Source organism: Cygnus atratus, chromosome 5, assembly GCF_013377495.2.
Source record: "Cygnus atratus isolate AKBS03 ecotype Queensland, Australia chromosome 5, CAtr_DNAZoo_HiC_assembly, whole genome shotgun sequence".
Classification (NCBI taxonomy): Eukaryota; Metazoa; Chordata; class Aves; order Anseriformes; family Anatidae; genus Cygnus; species Cygnus atratus.
In genome coordinates this window covers 63664792-63684081 of record NC_066366.1, presented here as the reverse complement: position 1 = coordinate 63684081, position 19290 = coordinate 63664792, and positions in this window count along the sequence as shown.

The following is a 19290-nucleotide window of genomic DNA, read 5'->3' as shown; positions in this document are numbered from 1 at the left end:
ATTCAAAAATTCATTTGAAAGAGAAAATGCCAGCACAAAGCCAAAATCAAAGAATGGCTCAGCAGTGACCCAATAATTAATTTCTTTCCTCCCACTTTCCCTAAAATAAACTCTAGCTAAAAATCAACATGCACCTGCCTCAGCTGTGGCATTGTGAACAAAGGCTGCAGCAGATACACGGATGTGCTGCTCAGAAGCACCTTTAGAAAATGCTACTCTTCAGGTGTCCACGCACACAGCAGAAGCTACTTAACAGTTATTATTCCACATGGCTAGGACCTTGTGACTACTCCTTTTTTCTGGAATAAAATGCCGTTCACAGTCACTGAAAAAAAAAAAAAAAAAAAAAGAATCTGGATTGCTTCCTATTCATGAAATGCTCCAGCATGCAGGGCTGAATCTGACACAGCACAAAGATAACCTACCAGAAGATGGTATCTAACAGGCTGAAGTAACCCAACACCTTGAAGTAACCCTATCAAGCAACAAGTTGGGAACTCCTTAAAAAATCTGTGTGTTCATTCTCATGGAGCCAGAGGTGCAACTATGGGCATCCCAGATCAAAGATGTTAAGAAAAAAGAAAGCATCCAGTGGAAAGCTACCAAAATGGCTAGGATAGTAGGACCCATAATCTGGACTTCAAAAAAGGTCCCCTCACTCTGTGAGCTGAAAAATTCATAGTAAGATTCCATTTTGCAAGGAGCTCTGCAATTTGAATTTATTTTTTTCTTTTGTTTTCTTAGGGTTTCATAGATTTAAATATTTACATTCTTCAGCAGGCAGTCAAGTCGCAAAAACTGAGGATGGTCACATTATTACTGGTGACTTATGACTGCTGACACATTCCTTAGGAAAGTTTATGTGACGCAGTTGCCTGATGACTACAGGTTTGGAAGAGCTTAGATGCCATTCATAGGCTGTGCTTTTGGAGGAATTTATACCACACGTAAAAACACAATGCACTAGGAAGAGCATTGGTTGAGTCGCTGGGAGCTGGTGTTTGCAAAACCAGTAGATCTATCAACATGGGTCTTCACTGTCATGGGAGGCAAGGCGTTTTTCCTGGTAGTTTAGAACAAACAAGACACTCAGTTTCTTCAGTGGTCCAGGTCACTTCACTACAGCAGTTTCTGAGTGGCAAGGGAGGAAACCTGGGGAAGGATAATGCCTGCTTTCAGCTTTGTTGTCATTAGAATTGACATTCCAAGTGTCAGAAAAGTCAGTTCCTGATGAGTTGAGACATACGGTAATTAATTTCAAGTACAATTTTGTATTATAATGAAAATTCATGCTAGAGAGGCTGGCAGCAGAATATTTTAATTACAATAAAGTAATCTACCAAACTGCAGCAAAAGAGTTACTTTCCCCCAACAATTACCCAGTTGTACACACTTCACAAATCCTGTGAGCTTTTAAAATTTATCAGTGTCATCTAGGGTCTCTTTCCCCTTTATTTTTTAAGACTGCTTTTATATAGGTTCTGTGTGGTTGAAGTAAAGAAAAATCATTCTGATTATAAATGTATTTACTTTTGAATTGTCCTTTAAACTGCAAATTTCCAAGTCATCATACCAATATAAAAATCTTTAAATGCTGCACTAAGGCTTATAATAGTTGCACCACTGATGCCTTCATTTTCAGGTCACACTTTTATCTCACCTAATCGTGCCAGTGAAAGGATCATTTAAAACTGAGTGGAGAATTATATTATTCAGCAGCAAGCATTGGGAGTTTTGTTTAATGTTGGTTATTTCATTTGCTGAAAACATCATTACAAGTATAATGTTTTTTAAAGAAAAGACAGTTTGACCTTCTGTATGATACCTGAAGTATTCCTTTTAGGCCTGAAGCTTTAAGAAAAGCAGATGAATATTTTACTTATTTTAAAATTCTGAAAACATAAAAAGATGACCCTTTATTTGTTTTAGAAAAGGAAAGGAATTGACTACCTTTTGGTTAAAACCCTTTCTCATTTCTACATCAGCTATGTATGCACTGAGGTTTCATTTAAAATTGAAACTTCCAACAAAAATGAAAAAGAAATATTCATGCAAAAAGTACATTTTCATCCAAATTATTGGTAATAACACTACAAGAGTCAAATAAAAATAAAAAGGTGTATATTTTGTATCACAATATTCAGGTCTGTACCTTTCAGTGCATTTCAAAAGGTTCTCTATCCTGAGGGGAAAAGCTCTTGAAGTTTTTTAAACCATCATATTTTTTTCTTTTAGCTCTCTTGCATGTGCTATTTTGTCAAATAAATAAATAAGTAAATAAAAGGCCATAAAAAAAGTATTCTATTTTTGTCAGAAATAATACATGTGCAGCAACTGGCTAGCTGAAATCCTGCATGTACAGTAGCTTGGTTCTGCTTGGTGAAACTTCTTGGATGCTAATACCAAGAGCACTACATTTCCTTTTGTCAGACATAAGGATAAGCAGAGGATTCTGTAATTACATCTTTGCGGGTGATTTGTACCAATTATGGAAAATAGCTGACAAGATTATTTTCAGTCAAAATTATTTGTGCTGCAGGGGTAAAGCCAAATTATAGCTATGAAATTTCTGACCATTGCTTAATTTTCAGTATTACTGTGTGTTTGTTCAATAGCATATAACGCTGTGGACATACATCTCACTGGAAGAATATGGTGAAATGCGAGCTTTAATCGAGGAAATTTAGAGTGAAATCCATTCACTGCAACTCAGTGCTCTAATTAAACTAAAAGACAGGCACAACACTGTGGAACACATAGCCAAGAGGATGTAAGCCCCTAAGTCACTTGGGTGTTCTTAGTAGACTAGACTAGACTAGACTAATTAAGTTGGAAGGGACCTACAGAAATCATCTAGTCCAACTGCCTGATCTCTTCAGGGCTAACCAGAAGTTAAAGCATACTAACGAGGGCACTGTCCAAATGCCTCCTGAACACTGACAGCCCTGGGGCACCAACCACCTCGCTAGGAAGCCTGTGCCAGTGTCTGACCACCCTCACGGTAAAGAAATGTTTCCTTATGCCCAGTCTGAACCTCCCCTGGTGCAGCTTTGTGCCATTCCCTCACGTCCCTGACTGCTTCCCCTCCCCAGGGAGCTGCAGAGAGCAAGGAGGTGGCCCCTGGGCCTCCTCTTCTCCAGGCTGGACAACCCAAGTGTCCCCAGCCTCTGTCTCTCCAGGGAGTCAGCAGCACCTCCCCGGTTGGTATCACCGGCAGGCTTGTGAGGATGCACTCCTCTCCTGCATCCAGAACATGGATAACATTGTTAAACACAACTGGCCTAGAACTGAGCTCTGAATCTCATCAGGCCCTGTGGACTTGGGAACATCCAGTTGATCCCTGGTTTCTCTGTGCACGTAGATGGAAAGTCACTGCTTCCCCAGTCATGGTCTTCTGTTTCTGAGGACTAGACAGCCCATGATCTGTCATTACTATTAAAAACCAAGGCAAAAAAAAGGCATTAAATACCTCCACCTTTTCCTCATCCTCTACTGTTAGGTGACCATCTGCATCAGTTATCAGTCCATATTTTCCTAGACTTCCTCTTTCTGTTGACATATTTGAAAAAGCCTTTTTTTTGTTGTCTTACACCACACTGGCCAGTGTCAATTCAAGTTGTGCTTTGGCTTTTCTTGTTTTCTCCCTGCAGGTGTGAGCTGCAGCTCTGTCCTCTCCTTGTGAAGCCAGACCTTCCTTCCAGAGATAGTATATTTTCTTTTTCTGCCCTAGTTCCAGGAGGAGTTCCCTGTTCAGCTTGGAAAGCTTCAACACCAAAGCTTGAATGTTCTCAAACAACAGAAGCTGAACTAATCCCAGAACAGATTCAGGCTGTACAAACACAAGTAATAGCAATGTCTGAGGTGCTGGGTTGGCTATAGAGATAGCAAGACTAATGCTTTGAAATATATATATTCGGGACGACGGATGAGAATTTTTAAATGATAACCTGTTGGTAGGGAGATATAATGTTTTTTAGTAGACTTTATTAGATTTTTATTATTGGTCTCAAGTCCAATAAAGACCAATGTGAAATTAAGAAATACTTTCTTATCGCATCTTCACTGCTTGGAAAAACAAAATACTCTGCTGCACCATGGGCTTGGTTTCTAAGTTAATCAGGATGAGCCCACCCTGTAGTCATAGAAATAACATTTCCTTTCTAAGGTAAATCAACTTGTCCCAAATATTAAATAATACCTGGACAAGCTGCTTTGAAATTAGCTCTTTTATCACCACACTTCTGTGTAAACCCAACCTTTGGCACATTTAAAAATTCACTTCAAAATATTTGTCTGATCCTAGACTCTTAACTACTGGATCTGTCAAATTTTAGATTTCCCAGGTTATGTTTTATATCTGTATTTTCCAGAATTGATCTATGGTAAATCGCATGGTTTTATTGAATTCTTAAACATAGTACATTCTTCAGTTAATGATTGTTGCAAAATAAAAAATAAAAAAAAAGTTGAAAGCATCCATAGTTTTCTGATATTAGTTAAAAGACTAAACTGTTCTCTCAGATGTCTTGAGGAGATGTGAGTGTTCACTCCTTGTCTTGAATTATTATTATGATAATTTCCACATGAGTCCTTTAATGACTCCTCCTGGACAAAAAAATCACATTCACTATAGTCTCACACAGAGTATGGCAGCACTGAATGGGTGCTGCAATAAGGATTCTGTTGCCTGTGAAATAGTCTGCTTTGTTAGCATTACCTTTTTCCTCTTACAATAAGATCTCCTAGATTTAGGAGGGTAAGTCTATCACTGATAGGTTTAAACAAAATGAAAGTCTGCGATAAAAAGCTGAAGGGAGAGTTCACACTGCAGATTCTCACCAGCACTAGGCACTCCTGGAATTGTTATTTATTGCCTTTTTCTGTGATAACTGAAAGCCAGGATTTTCACTATGGATGTTTCTGGGAAACAGAAAAGTAGTAGTAAGGAAAAAATCCTCTGAAATGCTTTATGAAGGGTCAAGGCAGTGTCTAAAAGAAAATCAACCAGTAAAGAGTGCTTTAAGTTCTTCTGAAGGGTAATAAAGGTTTGCTGTAAAACAGCTACCATTTTGAACTGCAAGTAAGTGTGCTGCTCCGTGGAAAAATTATTTGGGAGGCTGCCCAGGGTGTTACAGGGAGCCTTAACAACATAAATTCAGGTCCTACAGGGGCTGGCTGGTGGAGTAAAGGGAGCACATATTTCCACCAGATGTAAACAGCAGACAGCATGCTAACTGGCACTCCTGGAAAACGCTGAGGGGACAAACTCAAACCATTGCAAGGACTAGAAGCAGTCCTTTCCCAAAACCTGAGAGAGAAGGATTCATCCAAGAGATGAACACTAAGGCTGACCATGTTCATAATAGATATGCTGTCGCTGGCATGGATCTGACCCATCGCAGCTGGAATGAACTTGTGGGTATTTACCAGTGAATCTGTGCTTGGAAATAAGAATGGATCAGGGCTCACTTCCCATCACAGCCACCTTGTCTAGGGGGGTTAGAGTGATTCAAGGGAGCTAAGATGGTTAAGACACATGCCTTTCCACTTCAGCTGGTGTCAGGGCCTGGGAATGCTCTGGGTACATTTAATGTTGCTGTAAGAGTCAGGCATAAATGCCAAATGACCCTGGTTTGGTCTATACCCATGACTCATATATAAAGCTATTTTGCAAAAAATATCGGTTTACTTTCTATATTTGACTATTTGACACTGGGAGCTTTCTCTGTACAGAAATGGAGAGAGAGAGAGATCTGCGGGACCATTAGAAGATGTAGTGTAGTTCACCAACCCCTGACACTCTTTTCATAGTTCAGACAGAATCAAAGAGTAATTTGCCTTAATTTCTATGACATTAGCTTAAGGAAGTTGTTTCCATGCACAGTCAAGCACAGACTAGTCAATCAATCATGATGATATTAAAAAAATATATGCCTCTGTCCAAAAAAAAAAAAAAAAATTCAAATAGCACCTGAATTATTGCCAGATACTATCTAAGAGTAGCTTCCTTTATTTCCTAGCTCACCTTGGCCAATATAAAGCCAGGCTATTTTTGTGTTCCTCCACAGCATATCAGATTACCCCACTGATAACACTGCAGATGGAGAATTCTCCAAGCTGGAGCTGAAGAAGTCCACTCTGCAGTGCATAGTTTGAACTTGCTTCAGCAAAGACTAGAAGAGAATTTGTATTGTTGTTCTCCCAAACCACGAACATTCACAAACCTTCCTAAGTATACCTATATTAGCCCCAAAATAGCTTTTGGTAATATTCACAGAAGACTTGCAAAACTTGGTGTAGGAGATTTAAAAAGTACACATTGGGCAAAAAATGTTTTGCTCATATTTCTTTAAAACATTTTGAATGACAACAATGCCAGCCTTACTTGGACCTAATCAACTTTATACAATTTGTTCACTTCTGCATGAATTGTGTCCTATAAAGTCCTCTGCAAGAACACATTCCTGTAAGCAGATCAGAGCAAGTTCATAGGAAAAAATCAGCTGATCCATAAGGTTCAAATGGAATAATGCAATGGAGGAAATGGTAACATAAAGAAAACACTGATTTGGCAATAATGTGGCCTTTAGTGCTCCAGCATATTTGTTACTCAGGAGCACATTACCAGAAAGCATAACCTTCTGCTTCGGCACAGGGAGGTACAGCCTGATTCTGAACTACGTGTCAAGTAATTCTCCTCTCTGTGATAGAACATTTTCAATGTATTGAGTGCATTTAACAAGCAAGGGGTGGAATAAAAAGTGTGTTTGCAGAGAACATTCAGTTGGATATTCAATATTTAATACCGAGGTTAAAGTTAGCCTCTGGTTTTAAGGTTACTTGATGTTGAGGGTACTTAACCTCCACATTTTCATTCTGTTAACAGTGTGCAGGAAGGGCTGAGGAAAAGCTTCATATCGCTGCCTTGCTGTTTTGATATTTCATAATCCATTCTCACTGTTGTTACCATGCAGGCAATCCTCTGCAAATCCTCAGGCAACACATCATGAATGGTGATTTCTTTTCCCTCTACAAACTATTTACCGAATTCATACTAACAAATGCCCACTGAACTCTGGTTGTCTGACATTATCAGTAAAAGTGCATAAGTGAAAAGGTTTCTAAGAGATTTTTCTTTCTGGGAATACTGAAGCTTCTGGAAAGACCAACAATTTCTAGAGCCATTTGCCTGGGAATAACCTGAAAAAATTTTGTTTTAGTCAGCCCCAACTTCTGCCTGTCAGACTTTCAGACTACCTCTCACAATTGTCTTCTCCTCCACCTCCAAGGATCCTTCTCCTCTTCACAATTCCCTGCCCACTTTTTTCTTTTGCATCCCACCGCCTACCCACCTGATGTGCTGAATGGGTAATTTCCCTCTCATGTCAGCTCGTCCCTGGTCTTTTTTTAGAGCTGCAGAAGGAGTAGAACAACACCAATTAGGCCTACAAATTCTTCAAGGAGTATCATTTAGTATGGAAAAAAAGCTTCTAATTAAACATTTGTATGTAATTTCCCTCCTATTGTAACATTTCATCAAACTTTCCCAGCTTAAAATAAACTATCTGGTGACTAATAGTGAGAGGGAGAGATTCAGCTTTAGTTTGCCTCACTTTGTTTAGAGGATTATTCCTCTAGAAAATATTATCATATTCCTTCTTCATGAGAAGAAGTGGACAAACTTTAAGATGCCCCACCCCATATTATCTGCATTAACTGAGGAAGGGGTAACATTTACTGAATGCTGGATTTCCAGTAGCTTGAATAAGTATTTTTTCAAATAATTCATGAGTCAGCATAAACAAATACATTGCTTGTAACAGGCAATATATAGGGAAGAAAATGAAATGCTTAGGAAAAAGAAAAAAAAAAAGAGAGAGAGAGAGAGAACTGAGGCGAAGAATCTCAGTGCTAAGTCATGAGTTGTGAGGCACAATTTTTGGTACCAGGTCAAGACAGTTAATGCTCAGCAGTTATTATCACAACAAACAAAGTAGAAATTTGGACCTGAGCAATGTATTATATATTTTATAGAAAACAAATTAGGCGGGTATAGTACTGTTTTCTTTTCAAGATCTCCTGTATCTAAAACATGACTATTCACCAACAATTCAAGACTGGAGAAAGAAGGGAGCCAAGCCAATCATTTTAGTTCCTGGTCTAAGTGTGTAAAACATCTGCATCTACAATTTGATGGTATGCAGTATAATCATCTGTCTGGCCTGAATACTGGCTCTTGATATGTCAAGTCAGAGATTAGAGAACAAAGAAATTGTATTTGAAAAGCAGGAGACACTTTGCAATTGGCATGTTCCATTTTTAAATGAAGCTTCTAGATTCCATTTGGGGGAAGCATCCTCTGCAAATATAAATGGGATATAGATGCAAGTATAAATATGCAATTAAATGAATTGCAGCTTCAAAAAGAACAATAAAATGAGATAAATCATAAGTCCTTCCTTCATTTTAACAGGTAACCTTTAGCAGGCAGGATGTTCTCTTGCGTTCATGAAAACAGGCCCGTTAAAATAGCATCACATATTAGTCTTTCACTTAGCAAATTTCGAAAAACCTACGGACAGTAAAGACTGACAATAGAGACTCCTTGTTTTGCCTTTTTTTCTATCATAGTTCAGAAGCCATTAAAATTTTTTATGTTCTCAAACATCCTCATCCAACTCACACATTATCAAGAGAGAATCCTTAAATTTTCTACACCTAATTATGGTGCCTCTATTTCATCATGGCTTTAAGGTCACTGATGTCTTTCAAGGGGGATTAGGTCTTCCTTGACAGACACCATGTTTTAGGCAGTCTGTGTGAGACCCTTGCTAACCATATAAACAACGCCAATAAAGTAGGCAAAAACAATTTAAATAACTAAGTGATAGATAGCCTGTTCTGGTTTATTTTTGTGAAAATTTGAACTTACCAAATTATGTCTAGAGCACTTATTTCTTTTTCATGCTCACCATCCAGAGGAAGGAAGGGAGGAAGGAAGTTGACTGAAGCACCAACAGAAACACCCCTATGTTACGGTGTCTACAGAAGCCCTAGCATTCAAACACTTGACAGCTGTTCACATCTTCATGTGTTTGCTGTAGGGCTAAGCATACTTGAGTAGGCAACTTTAAAAAGAAATTGTCAAAAAATTCACCTAATTTCCAATATTACAAGACTGGCTGAAAACCTGAAAGCAGGATGATTAATAGCTCTAGTTCTGTATATTTCTGGGTATAATTTCTTTGTATAGGGAATTCATTCAAAGGGAATTTGGCAGTCCTTCCTCCGTGTCTTTTCAGCAGGAGCCCCTGTGCTCTAAGACATCTTTTTTACTGCAGCGCCCAGCATCTCTGTGTAAGAGAAACAGGGCTGAAACAGACATATCCTGGCTGTGGGTGTTAGCATGAGATTGAGTCCTTCCTCCTGAAATTGCCATCTACCTGATAGAGCTGTTTTCTCCATATGACCTTGCAGTAGCTACATTTTGCTATGAAAATGAAGTTTCCTCTCTGCAGCAGTCACTTTTCCCCTCCTGTTACACTCCAATACTAACAAAGCCCCATTCAAATCACTGTTGTTATCACGGACAGAATGCCTGATCCATAATAAAATATTTGCTTTATCAAGAAACAATGACTCTCTGACCACAAGAGAGTTAGAGCCAAGCCAAGCCTGGCATACAGGTCTAGTAGCTGAGTTTAATGCCTTGCATCTCCCTTGAAAATCCCTTCTTCTTTGCACCTGTGCATGGGGCTAAACAGTGATCCTCGAGCTCTGAGACCACCAAGAGAAGGGGCCCTGGCTGCTCTCTCCTCCTCCTCCAGGACTAGACCCATCACCACGTAGAGGAGTTGATCAGTATGGCCTGCCTTGCAGGAGGGATTTCACCTGGAGGTGGAGCTGGGTGGGAACCAGAGACCCCAAGACGCACAGGAGCCTCCCTGGGGTGCGACATAGCTGCAGCTCATGGGAATATGAACCAGCTGACTCTCAGCTTCTATTTGGATTCTTCCTCACCAGGAATCACACATCCTAATCCCTGTGTATTTCACAAAAAGAAAAAGAGAAGGGAGCCTTAAAAACTTTTAAAAACACTTTTTGGGTCTCTCTACTTTCAATAAGCTGTAAAATGAACTCTAATACTGTAATTCACTTCCCTCCAAGCTTTAAAAATAAAGCACCAAGGTATAATTCACATCAACAATCTTTACACATATCCATGTAACACAATTTATTTTCATCTCCAATTTAAGAATACACTGCTGCACAATTCATTTACCTAGGTACTTCTAGATTTGGTGCTTTCAGAAGTCTTTTCAAAGTAATCTGTCCTGTAAAACAAACAAAAAGGGGGGCTGGGGGCAGGGAGGGAAGGAGAGGCCAATATTTTATTTTCCCTGGCAGCAAAAACAATAGCAAATTGCGAAGTGCTCTACTTGAGTTCGTTTTCCCCACTCTATTGTGAACCCTGGTCTCTAGTGCAATGTCTGAGCTGCGGACACTCCAGCTGCTACTGAGCTCTGAGTACCAGGTGCCTTGCAAATTATTCATCCTTCTCTTGTCTGAACATTACCCCTTACAGCGCCTTTGCCATTGTCAAGCCTCGAGTCTACTGTAAGTGAATGTTTTGCTGAGAAGAGCTATTCATTTTTTTCTCCCAGAGATTGCCTTGACTGCTTGTCCCTCTTTTGTCTGTTTGCTTTCAGTTCTTGACCGAACAAACACATTTACAGGCAGAGATGTCTTTTCTAACAATGAGCATGAAATGAATATCGTTTCAAATTGCTCCAGTAATCACCAGCATTTGTAGGGGAAACTTCAGCCTGAGACTCATTCGGTCAGTGGACAAGAATAATATCATGACACAGAAGGGCCCTGTGAAACACCTCCTGTTCCAGAAGGCAAATATTGAATTCCCAGCATTGTATTTGCAGTAAATGGTGTGTGAGCTGAAACATGTTTGATTTATACATTGAAGCTTTGAGCCCTGGCTGCTTTAGACTTTCTTTGCACTGCTTCAGCAAACACAGACGTCTCTTGCTCTATTTTTTATTTTTTTTTTGGCTAAATAGACAGTGAGGCAAAGATCATCTACAGCAAGAGATGACTCCTGGCTCCTGCATCTCTTGGTAGAAAGCTTTGTGGTGTTTCTTGTCCACCTCCGACTGCCTGGCAATGCTGAGGAGCCCCCTGTTACAGCAGCTGTAGCTGGTACCTCAGGAGCCCTAATGCCCCAGCTCCAGCTGGTTGCCAGTAACCAGCCCAACGTGATGCCTGCAAGGAAGCATCAGGTCTATCAGAGACAGTGCAGATGATTTCAGGCCCACACCTCACCATTACCCCCCTTTAACACAGAGGCTGAATGGGGCCCAGATCAGGACACTTGTCACGAGTCAATTCACACTGTCACAAAGAGCACACCCATCCCCTTCTTTGGACAAAATATGAATGTGTCCTGGATTTTGATGGCAGGACATTTTACTTGGTTGATGATATTTGTTCTGCTGGATGGCATTCAGCAAAATCCCTCCTGGTCCCCTTGGAGCACTTAGCATTTGCCCAGTCTATTTGCTTAGGAATGGCCAGAGATATCTGCATCTGCAGTAAAAATTTCTTGGCAATCAGAAATGCACTCAGGAACCATTTTTCTTGGTTATGGTCTAGCTTTTTTATTGAGCAATATAGAGCTGGTTCCTGGGGAAGGATGCCCCTCACTGTTTTGGAGGGGTTTTATTTTGATTTGATTTTCTGTGGAAGATCTCCTTAAAAAGTCAGCACGCACTGAAAAATTGGGTTTATAGAGTTAGGGTATCCAGTGCTCACGAAGCCCATGATCTACCTGGTACTCGGTGAATCTCTGCCTCTGTAAGGGAATGTGACTGACACATGTTGTTCCTCAGATCCTTCAGCTTTTTCTGTCTGGACACATTACTGTCAAAATGTTGTCCCCTTTTTGTTTGGGACCACAGCTCTGCAGTATTCCTAGAGGGTGATGAAGAAATTTTTGTTGATATATAAATTTTTATTACTTGCAGTAGGAACAGAATAAGGCATAGAGACCTCACAGGGTCACAGACGTCTGATGTGGCTCCATCATCACAGTTCCCCAGCCAGAAGCACTGACCTGTGCAGAGTCAGTGTGTGGGGAATGGCCCTGCTCAGACTAGGGCAAGATTACAATGCCAGGGGTACATCCACGCAAGACCCATCTCTAACAAAAGGCTGTAACTAGTTGTGTGACGGTGTTGATGCATCAGTTGAGCTGCACGTGACCTCCTTGGGTCTGGAAGCAGCCCACTTATCTTTGCATGGTGTTGCTAATAAGCCCTGCTTCCTGATCTGAGCTGTAGATTTGCTAGTCCAGTAAATGTGGTTTGCTTAGATTTAGTCCTGGCTCAGTCTCATGAAGGCTTTGGATTATCAGATCCATGCCCCATTGAATAATGCTGTCATCTCCCATAGCCATGAAGTGCTGATTTTTTCCTTTAGAGCAACAACTAAGAGAACAAGGCACAGAAAATGTCTCCTTTACCTTATCTTATATCAGAAGATATTTACCTTTACCTTATATCAGAAAAATCTGACTGAAAATGCTCAGTCTGCATCCTTAATATCAAGTAGTATTTATCAACATAAATGCTATTTCTCATCAGCCAATCTTCCCTACCATTTCTAAATGCAGCTGTTCTTAAATAAACAAGTCCTGACATTCGTGTATGGTTAGCACATGCTGTTTATGGCTCTTCCATCACCTTATGCTCGAGCAAGACAAAGACGTACCTGAAAACCAGTAGTCCTAAATTTCAGGTGCTTGGGAGCATAACTGATGCTCCCAGACATGCTCCCAAACTGCAGAACAGACAGCTGAGCAAGGTATCCATAACCCATTAAAGGATTATGAAAACTGAAGGAGATGCCTGTGATATTGTGTTTTCTGATGTGCAGACTACAAATGCCCAAATCAGCTTTCAAAGTTTCATCATTACTAAGGATTGAATTATGTATATTTAAAGGGAGAATTGAATTAGTTATATTTTTTTGGATTCAAGCTACACTGCTTGATCAAAATTTTGTAGTAACCTCCTGATAGCTGTGTTGTTCCCTGAACAAAGGATCCTGGATGATTAATGTGTTTTGAATCAACCCTGTTGTTCAAGGAAAGCGAGTAGGTCAGGATCTCTGGTACCTCTCCTACAAAGAAAGGCTGAGAGACTACGAGAGGAGAGATTTAGTTTAGAGGTTAGGAGGAAATTCTTCCCTCAGAGGGTGGTGAGGCACTGGAACAGGTTACCTGGAGAGGATGTGGATGCCCCATCCCTGGAGGTGTTCAAGACCAGGCTGGATGAGGCCCTGGGCAACCTGATCTAGTGGGTGGCATCCCTTCCCATGGCAGGGGGTTAGAACGGGGTGGTCTTTGAGGTCCCTTCCAACCCGAGCCGTTCTGTGATTTATTGGGCACGCCCTCCCTGAAGCATTTGGTATCAGTACTGGTCAGTGGAGAACTCCAGAGTTCATCAGGGTAAACAGCAATAAGAGTCAATGGGAAAATCAAACTTGGGAAGAATAAATCAGCAGAGATATTTTTATAAGCCAGTAGAAACAAGAATCATTTCCCCATTCTCAGCTGGTTTGCATTCACTGGTGCTCCCTGACAGAGTGCAGAGATGCAGGTAACCATGGCAATTAAAGCTAGATGCAGTTTTAAGAAGAACAAGACAAATTTGGGTAGGACTCGTTTCCCATCACAAGCCATATGGAAAAAATGAATCATCCAGGAGAAAAAAGGATCTCAAGGAAAAAAAAAAAAAGATATAGACAAGGCAGTAATATGCAGGAAGAAAAACCAACTCTTCAGCCATGAGAGCTCCTACAACTGCTCTGAATCCAAATCTCTGGCTCTGGTAGGCACCCACAGCTCAGCAGAAAGCCAAGAAGACTACAGCAGGTTAAAGCTTGCAGGTTTTCCTGATCTGCTGTCAAGGAGTAGCTGATTAGAGCACAACAAGCTTTTGATGGAACAGTCAAGGGAAATATTCCCAATTAGCTCATTAGTACAAATTCCATCAGTCTGCCAGTTTTGACATCGTAAACAGAACCAGAAATTAAGTCTCTGATTCTGCTTGTTTATTTGAAGTTGTATCTATTTTATACAACTTTGCAGTCTCTTTTACAATTGATGATTGGTTAAAAGAGCAGAGTAACTGAAAACCTGCAAAAGATGCAATGTGTGGAGAAAGCACAGTGGGGTGTGAGTGCAGCACCCTTTGTGCCACTGGTGCAATATCTCCTCTTAATCCTGGGGCTGCAATTCACCAATTATCTGTCAGCTAACATCACATTTTCCTCTGATATTAGAGAACTCACTGGACTTGAACAGCTCAGTGGGCTGACAGGGTGGACTGCCAGTATTTTAGGGAAGAAATGAAATTTTGACAGCCTCGCAGCTTGGTGAGTCCAAATCCTGGGACAGCTTTGGTCCTTTGGAAACTTGTGCCACTGGGTGGATCTGATTAGAGTAAGCCCTTCTGAAGAAATCTGTCAAAGAAAAATTATTCCTCGTGCTCACAGCTCAGAGTGTTTTCTAGGTTTTACTGTTACAGAAGCTTTCTCTAACTTTGACTGTTTGGAGGGGAACCGTGACACACTCCTTACACTTTCATTAGTATCAAAGGTTGCCAGGTCATTTGATGCAAAGAGATTAAGCAGTCGTGCCATCCCATCCCACGTACAGCGTGCCTGCACATGAATCTGAACCTTTCCCATCACACGTGGCAGTATTTGCAGACTGAGCAATTAAAAGCCAACTTGGTTTCCCTGTATTCATTATACATTGCCCTTCAGCAAAGAGAAGTTTGTTGCATTTTGTGGCTGTAGTCAGAAACGTGTCTCCAACCTTTCCCCTTTCCATGCTAGAGCAACCACCCTGATTCTCTGCACTTATGGTCTGCTGTAATAGGCATTAACAGAGCGTTAACAAGCTGCCAAGGGGCATCCAAACACTCTCTGCTAACAAGCATGAGGACTTAAGGCTGCATGTACAAAACAGAATTAAAAGGATTTCAAATAAAATTGGTTCCTAGCATGGCAGCCTGATTAAGCAAATTTTCATGTCAGTAGCCATTTTGCCTTGGGGGAAAAGTCAATGCAGTGTCCTGGAAATGTCAGAAGAATAGAGATGAGCTGCACCTTCTTGCAGACTCTCTGCACAAGCTGCAGCTGCTTCTACAGCAGACTGGCTTTCCCAGGGGAGGATCAGCTCATCATTCCCAGAAGTATTTTCATCAGCTGAAAATCTGTCCAGAGATGGCCATGTGGGAGCAGTTTCTCTCATTCCTTGGACATGCACAGCCCGGGAAGGAATTCTTAAATTTAACAAACAAATCAAAGCATCTCTTTTGAAGAAGATAGTATGATGGGCAACATATTTGACAGCCAAAAATATCCTTAATACAGAAGCAAGAACGCACTCACTCTGCCCCCTAAATTTTGACTTCATCCCAAGGCCCATTTTTTTTAATCTTGCTTTCACTAAGAAGGGTACCACTTAATTTCTTCCCCCTGCAATAAATCTTTTATAGTTGCCATCTTTATCATACATGCCATGTGTAACCTCAGACAGGTCACCTGATATACTCGCACCAGTTCTGTACAGTGAGAATGATAACGTCCAATTTGCTTGGTCTGCAATGCCTCTTACTCTGTGCATCTGTGTGAACGTAGAATGTGTGCACGTGCATAAACCCTAATAGTACAGCTCTTCCTTGGGGACTCTGGAAGTGTTACTGTTGTGTTTTCAACAATAGTGATGATGTTGCAACTGCCATCACATCATTGCATAGCAGTTGCTAAACTGTTGTGCTTTTAAGACCCTCTGCTGGGAACAACTCTGAGCAAATTGTGCTGCTGTGGCACACAAATGACAGCCGGGACAGATGCATGTTTGCAGCACGAGACATTTCCCTATATGACACATATGAAGGCTAGCTCAGCCCAAGTGTCATTACAAAACCACTTTCTCAACAGCCCCGTGATGCCACCAAAGGAGGAAAATGAAAACCTCCTCCTGCACAACATGTGAGCAGCGTGCCGGGATTTATGCACCGAAAACAAGCCATCGTGAAAAATCCCCAGAGCATATCAGCTATTTGCAGAGCTCTTACACACAGTTACAGATGCCTTGCTCAGTATTACTGCATGCCTGGCCCAGCTGCCGCAGGCTCTGAGCTCTCGATGTGCACAGCTGTGCCTTCCTGGGCAGCCTCCAGAAGGTCTGCTGGGTGCTGCGTCTCTGAACACACAGAGTCCTTTTGAACTGGGCTTGGCATCCCTTAGTTAAATGCCTGACTTTCTTCCCTGGAGATGCTAACCAGGCTTTCAGGTTCCATGTTTGATCTGAAATCAGTGGCTGGAGGCCTGGGAACAGAAGGCATATGTGCAGGGACAGCCGTCTGTCACACACATTTCAGCCAGTTCCTGAATGTCTCCACTGCCAGCAGACATGTATAGCATTGCCTAGCATGTTTCCCAAACTGCCTGACCTTCAGCAACCTTTAAAAACTCCTCACTAAATTGTACACATGCATTCGTGTGTGTTTACAGCACTTGGTCTGTTGGAAAAGACCTTTCTGAACACAGAGATGGATTTTCTCTGGATCATGATTCAGACTTTCAGTTTTGCTTTAATTTCTAGCATGCTTTCATGATGCATTTTAGCTCCTAGAAAATGTCTAGACTGAGTCAGGACAGCAGAGAGATGGGAAGCTGGAATTTCCATCAGGTTGTTATTGAAAACATGCCTGCAGTTCCAAGCTGAACTTTTCCATGGTTTAAGATTAAGGTGTGGAGAGCAAAGGTGAATCTATCCATACCCATAAAATCTAAAGAATTGGGTACAACGAAGGTCAGGGTTTGAGTCTTGGTTTTAGGCAGAATCACGTTAGTAGTGGCCAGACACCAAAGTTTTAACCTGATCAAAAGCTGTGCTGGCTACTGGACTGGGGTCTTCCAGCTCGAGCTGTTCGAACATTGGCATCTACTCTGGGCTGGTGATCTGGGCTGGCCGTCTGTCCCATGTGCCTCCAGAAGGTGCCCCAACCAATTTAGATTTGGGTGCAGGATTTCTCACTTCCTGAAGTGTTCATCTCTATTTCTGTGACTGTGGAGGGAATTACAATGTCTGGCTTTTGCAAGGCTAAACTTCAAAATTTCAGCTAGACGTACTTCAGATGGCTAAAGTTAGGTGGCATGAATACCAGTTTTACAGAACCCTGATATAGTTTGTGTTCTAGGACAGATTAAAACCTAGTGCAAGCAGGCAAAAGACTAATACATTAACTTCCTATGCTGCATGAAAACATTTTACATTCCTATTAAAATTACTAAGGTATTTCATTATAAAAAAGTAGAAAAGATGAGAAATGCCATATTTATGCCATTATCACAAGCAGTTTTTTATATCCACATTTCATGTTGGCAATTCAGGTATAAATTATTACAACATTAGCAGACCAGTCCTGCCATCTGATCTTTTCTTCATGTCTGAAAGTCAATACTAAATGATGAAGCATTTAAGAAAGCCGTGGTTTGTAAATGTTGTGTGATTTCTCCTGCCATTACAAAGAAAGGAGAGAGACATGGTGATTTTACTATTCACATTTTCCTTCATTCCCTTTTTCCTTGGGATAGCTAACTAAGCTGGCAAACTGTCAGAATCAGACAGTGCCATTCCAGCTCACCTGGTGTATTTAAGTATGTACGCAACCTGTCTGATTCAGAAAACATTAACTGCATGCTCAGAGATGAGGAGCCCTGGCACTTCCCTGGACTGTGACCTTTCTTTCTGTAAACTCACCAGCTCATGGAGCTGCAGCAGAATTAGCTGTGTCACTGAACAGACTGAAGTCTGTTTCCACTCCTCCCGTGACTTGAATATTCTCTCACGTTATGCCATGGTTTTGGCTGGGATAGAGTTAATTTTCTTCATAGAGTTTTTACGATGTCAAGAAGACATTGCCATGGTGTAAAACAAATTCCCTAATGTGGCTTCCTGATAGCTCTGAAACAGAGGGCTGACACTTTGAGCTATGTCCATGAGCTATGTCCATGGGATCCTTCTGGAGTAAAACGTCATGGCCGATAGCACCAAGATCTTACTCCTGCCTAGGCTGGCTGTGGACTGAAAATTCAATAACACCCTCAGGGGGATGACTTGCAACTGTTGTTTTAACACAGCATGCTCATGTTGAGAATTTGCTTCTGAGCACCTGCTGATGGCATGGGACACACGTCTGCACCTCTTTGGGCCAGCTGGCTTTCCCCAGGTTAGAAAAAACTCTTCCTAAATAAGGGAATCAAGCATACTGCCATGCAAGCCAAAACACTGCAGTGAAATACCCAAAGTGAAAATGCGGGCAGGAATTTGTCTCAGCAGTTTGGATGAGGCAACAGCAAGAAGCAGGTTGTGCAGGCAGGTTGGAGAGGGTTCGGTGCTTTCTGCTGCATCAGGGTTGCACCCTGGCTTATCGAGTTATCCAGTGAATTCCCCACAGCATTCACTTGTAGACCTCCTCTTAAGTGCACCTTTTTGAGTCCAAGCTGTGAAGTCAGCATGTTTTTATATCCTTTGGGTCTGACCAGGCTCCAGGTCTGGCCTCTTGCTCATTCTGCCTAGATTTTTTCCAGGTCTGATCCCCCATTTCAGGAGGGATGACAGAGGAGGAAAGCCTGCAAGGTTAGGAGTGCTGCGTTTCATAAGGGGGTGGTGGTGTTACCAGCCCGTAAAGTGCTTTGCGCACTTTCTCAATGAAGGCACCTTTGGTGGTGTCAAACATGAGGCAAAGTTTGCTGCAAGATTCACTTCTTATTGCATCTGTCCAGAAAGGTCAGGAGAGTCCTAGAGGCAGCAAGCTGGCTCCTCCAGTGCCTTTGAATGGGTATGGGAGCCTTCTAGCTGAAAGTCCCACACCACTTGCCCACTCTGTGAGCCAAATTTATACTAAGTGTAGACTGAGAAAAGCTGGAATCTGATGCCTAATCTGTGCCTTTGACAAATTTCTAATAACTTGAACTTGCCCTTTGCCAGAAACACACTCATTTCCAACTTGCCCCCAACCACACGTGCTCTTCTGCCCACTGCCAATGCCACTGAAGGTGGGACATGCAGACTGCTTCCATCACCCAGGCCAGTTTTTACAAATATTTGCTTTGATGCTCAGAGTTGCTGATGTTATAACTTTTTTAAAAAAATCTTATCTATATTTTCATACAACATTCTAATTGTTTGCCTTC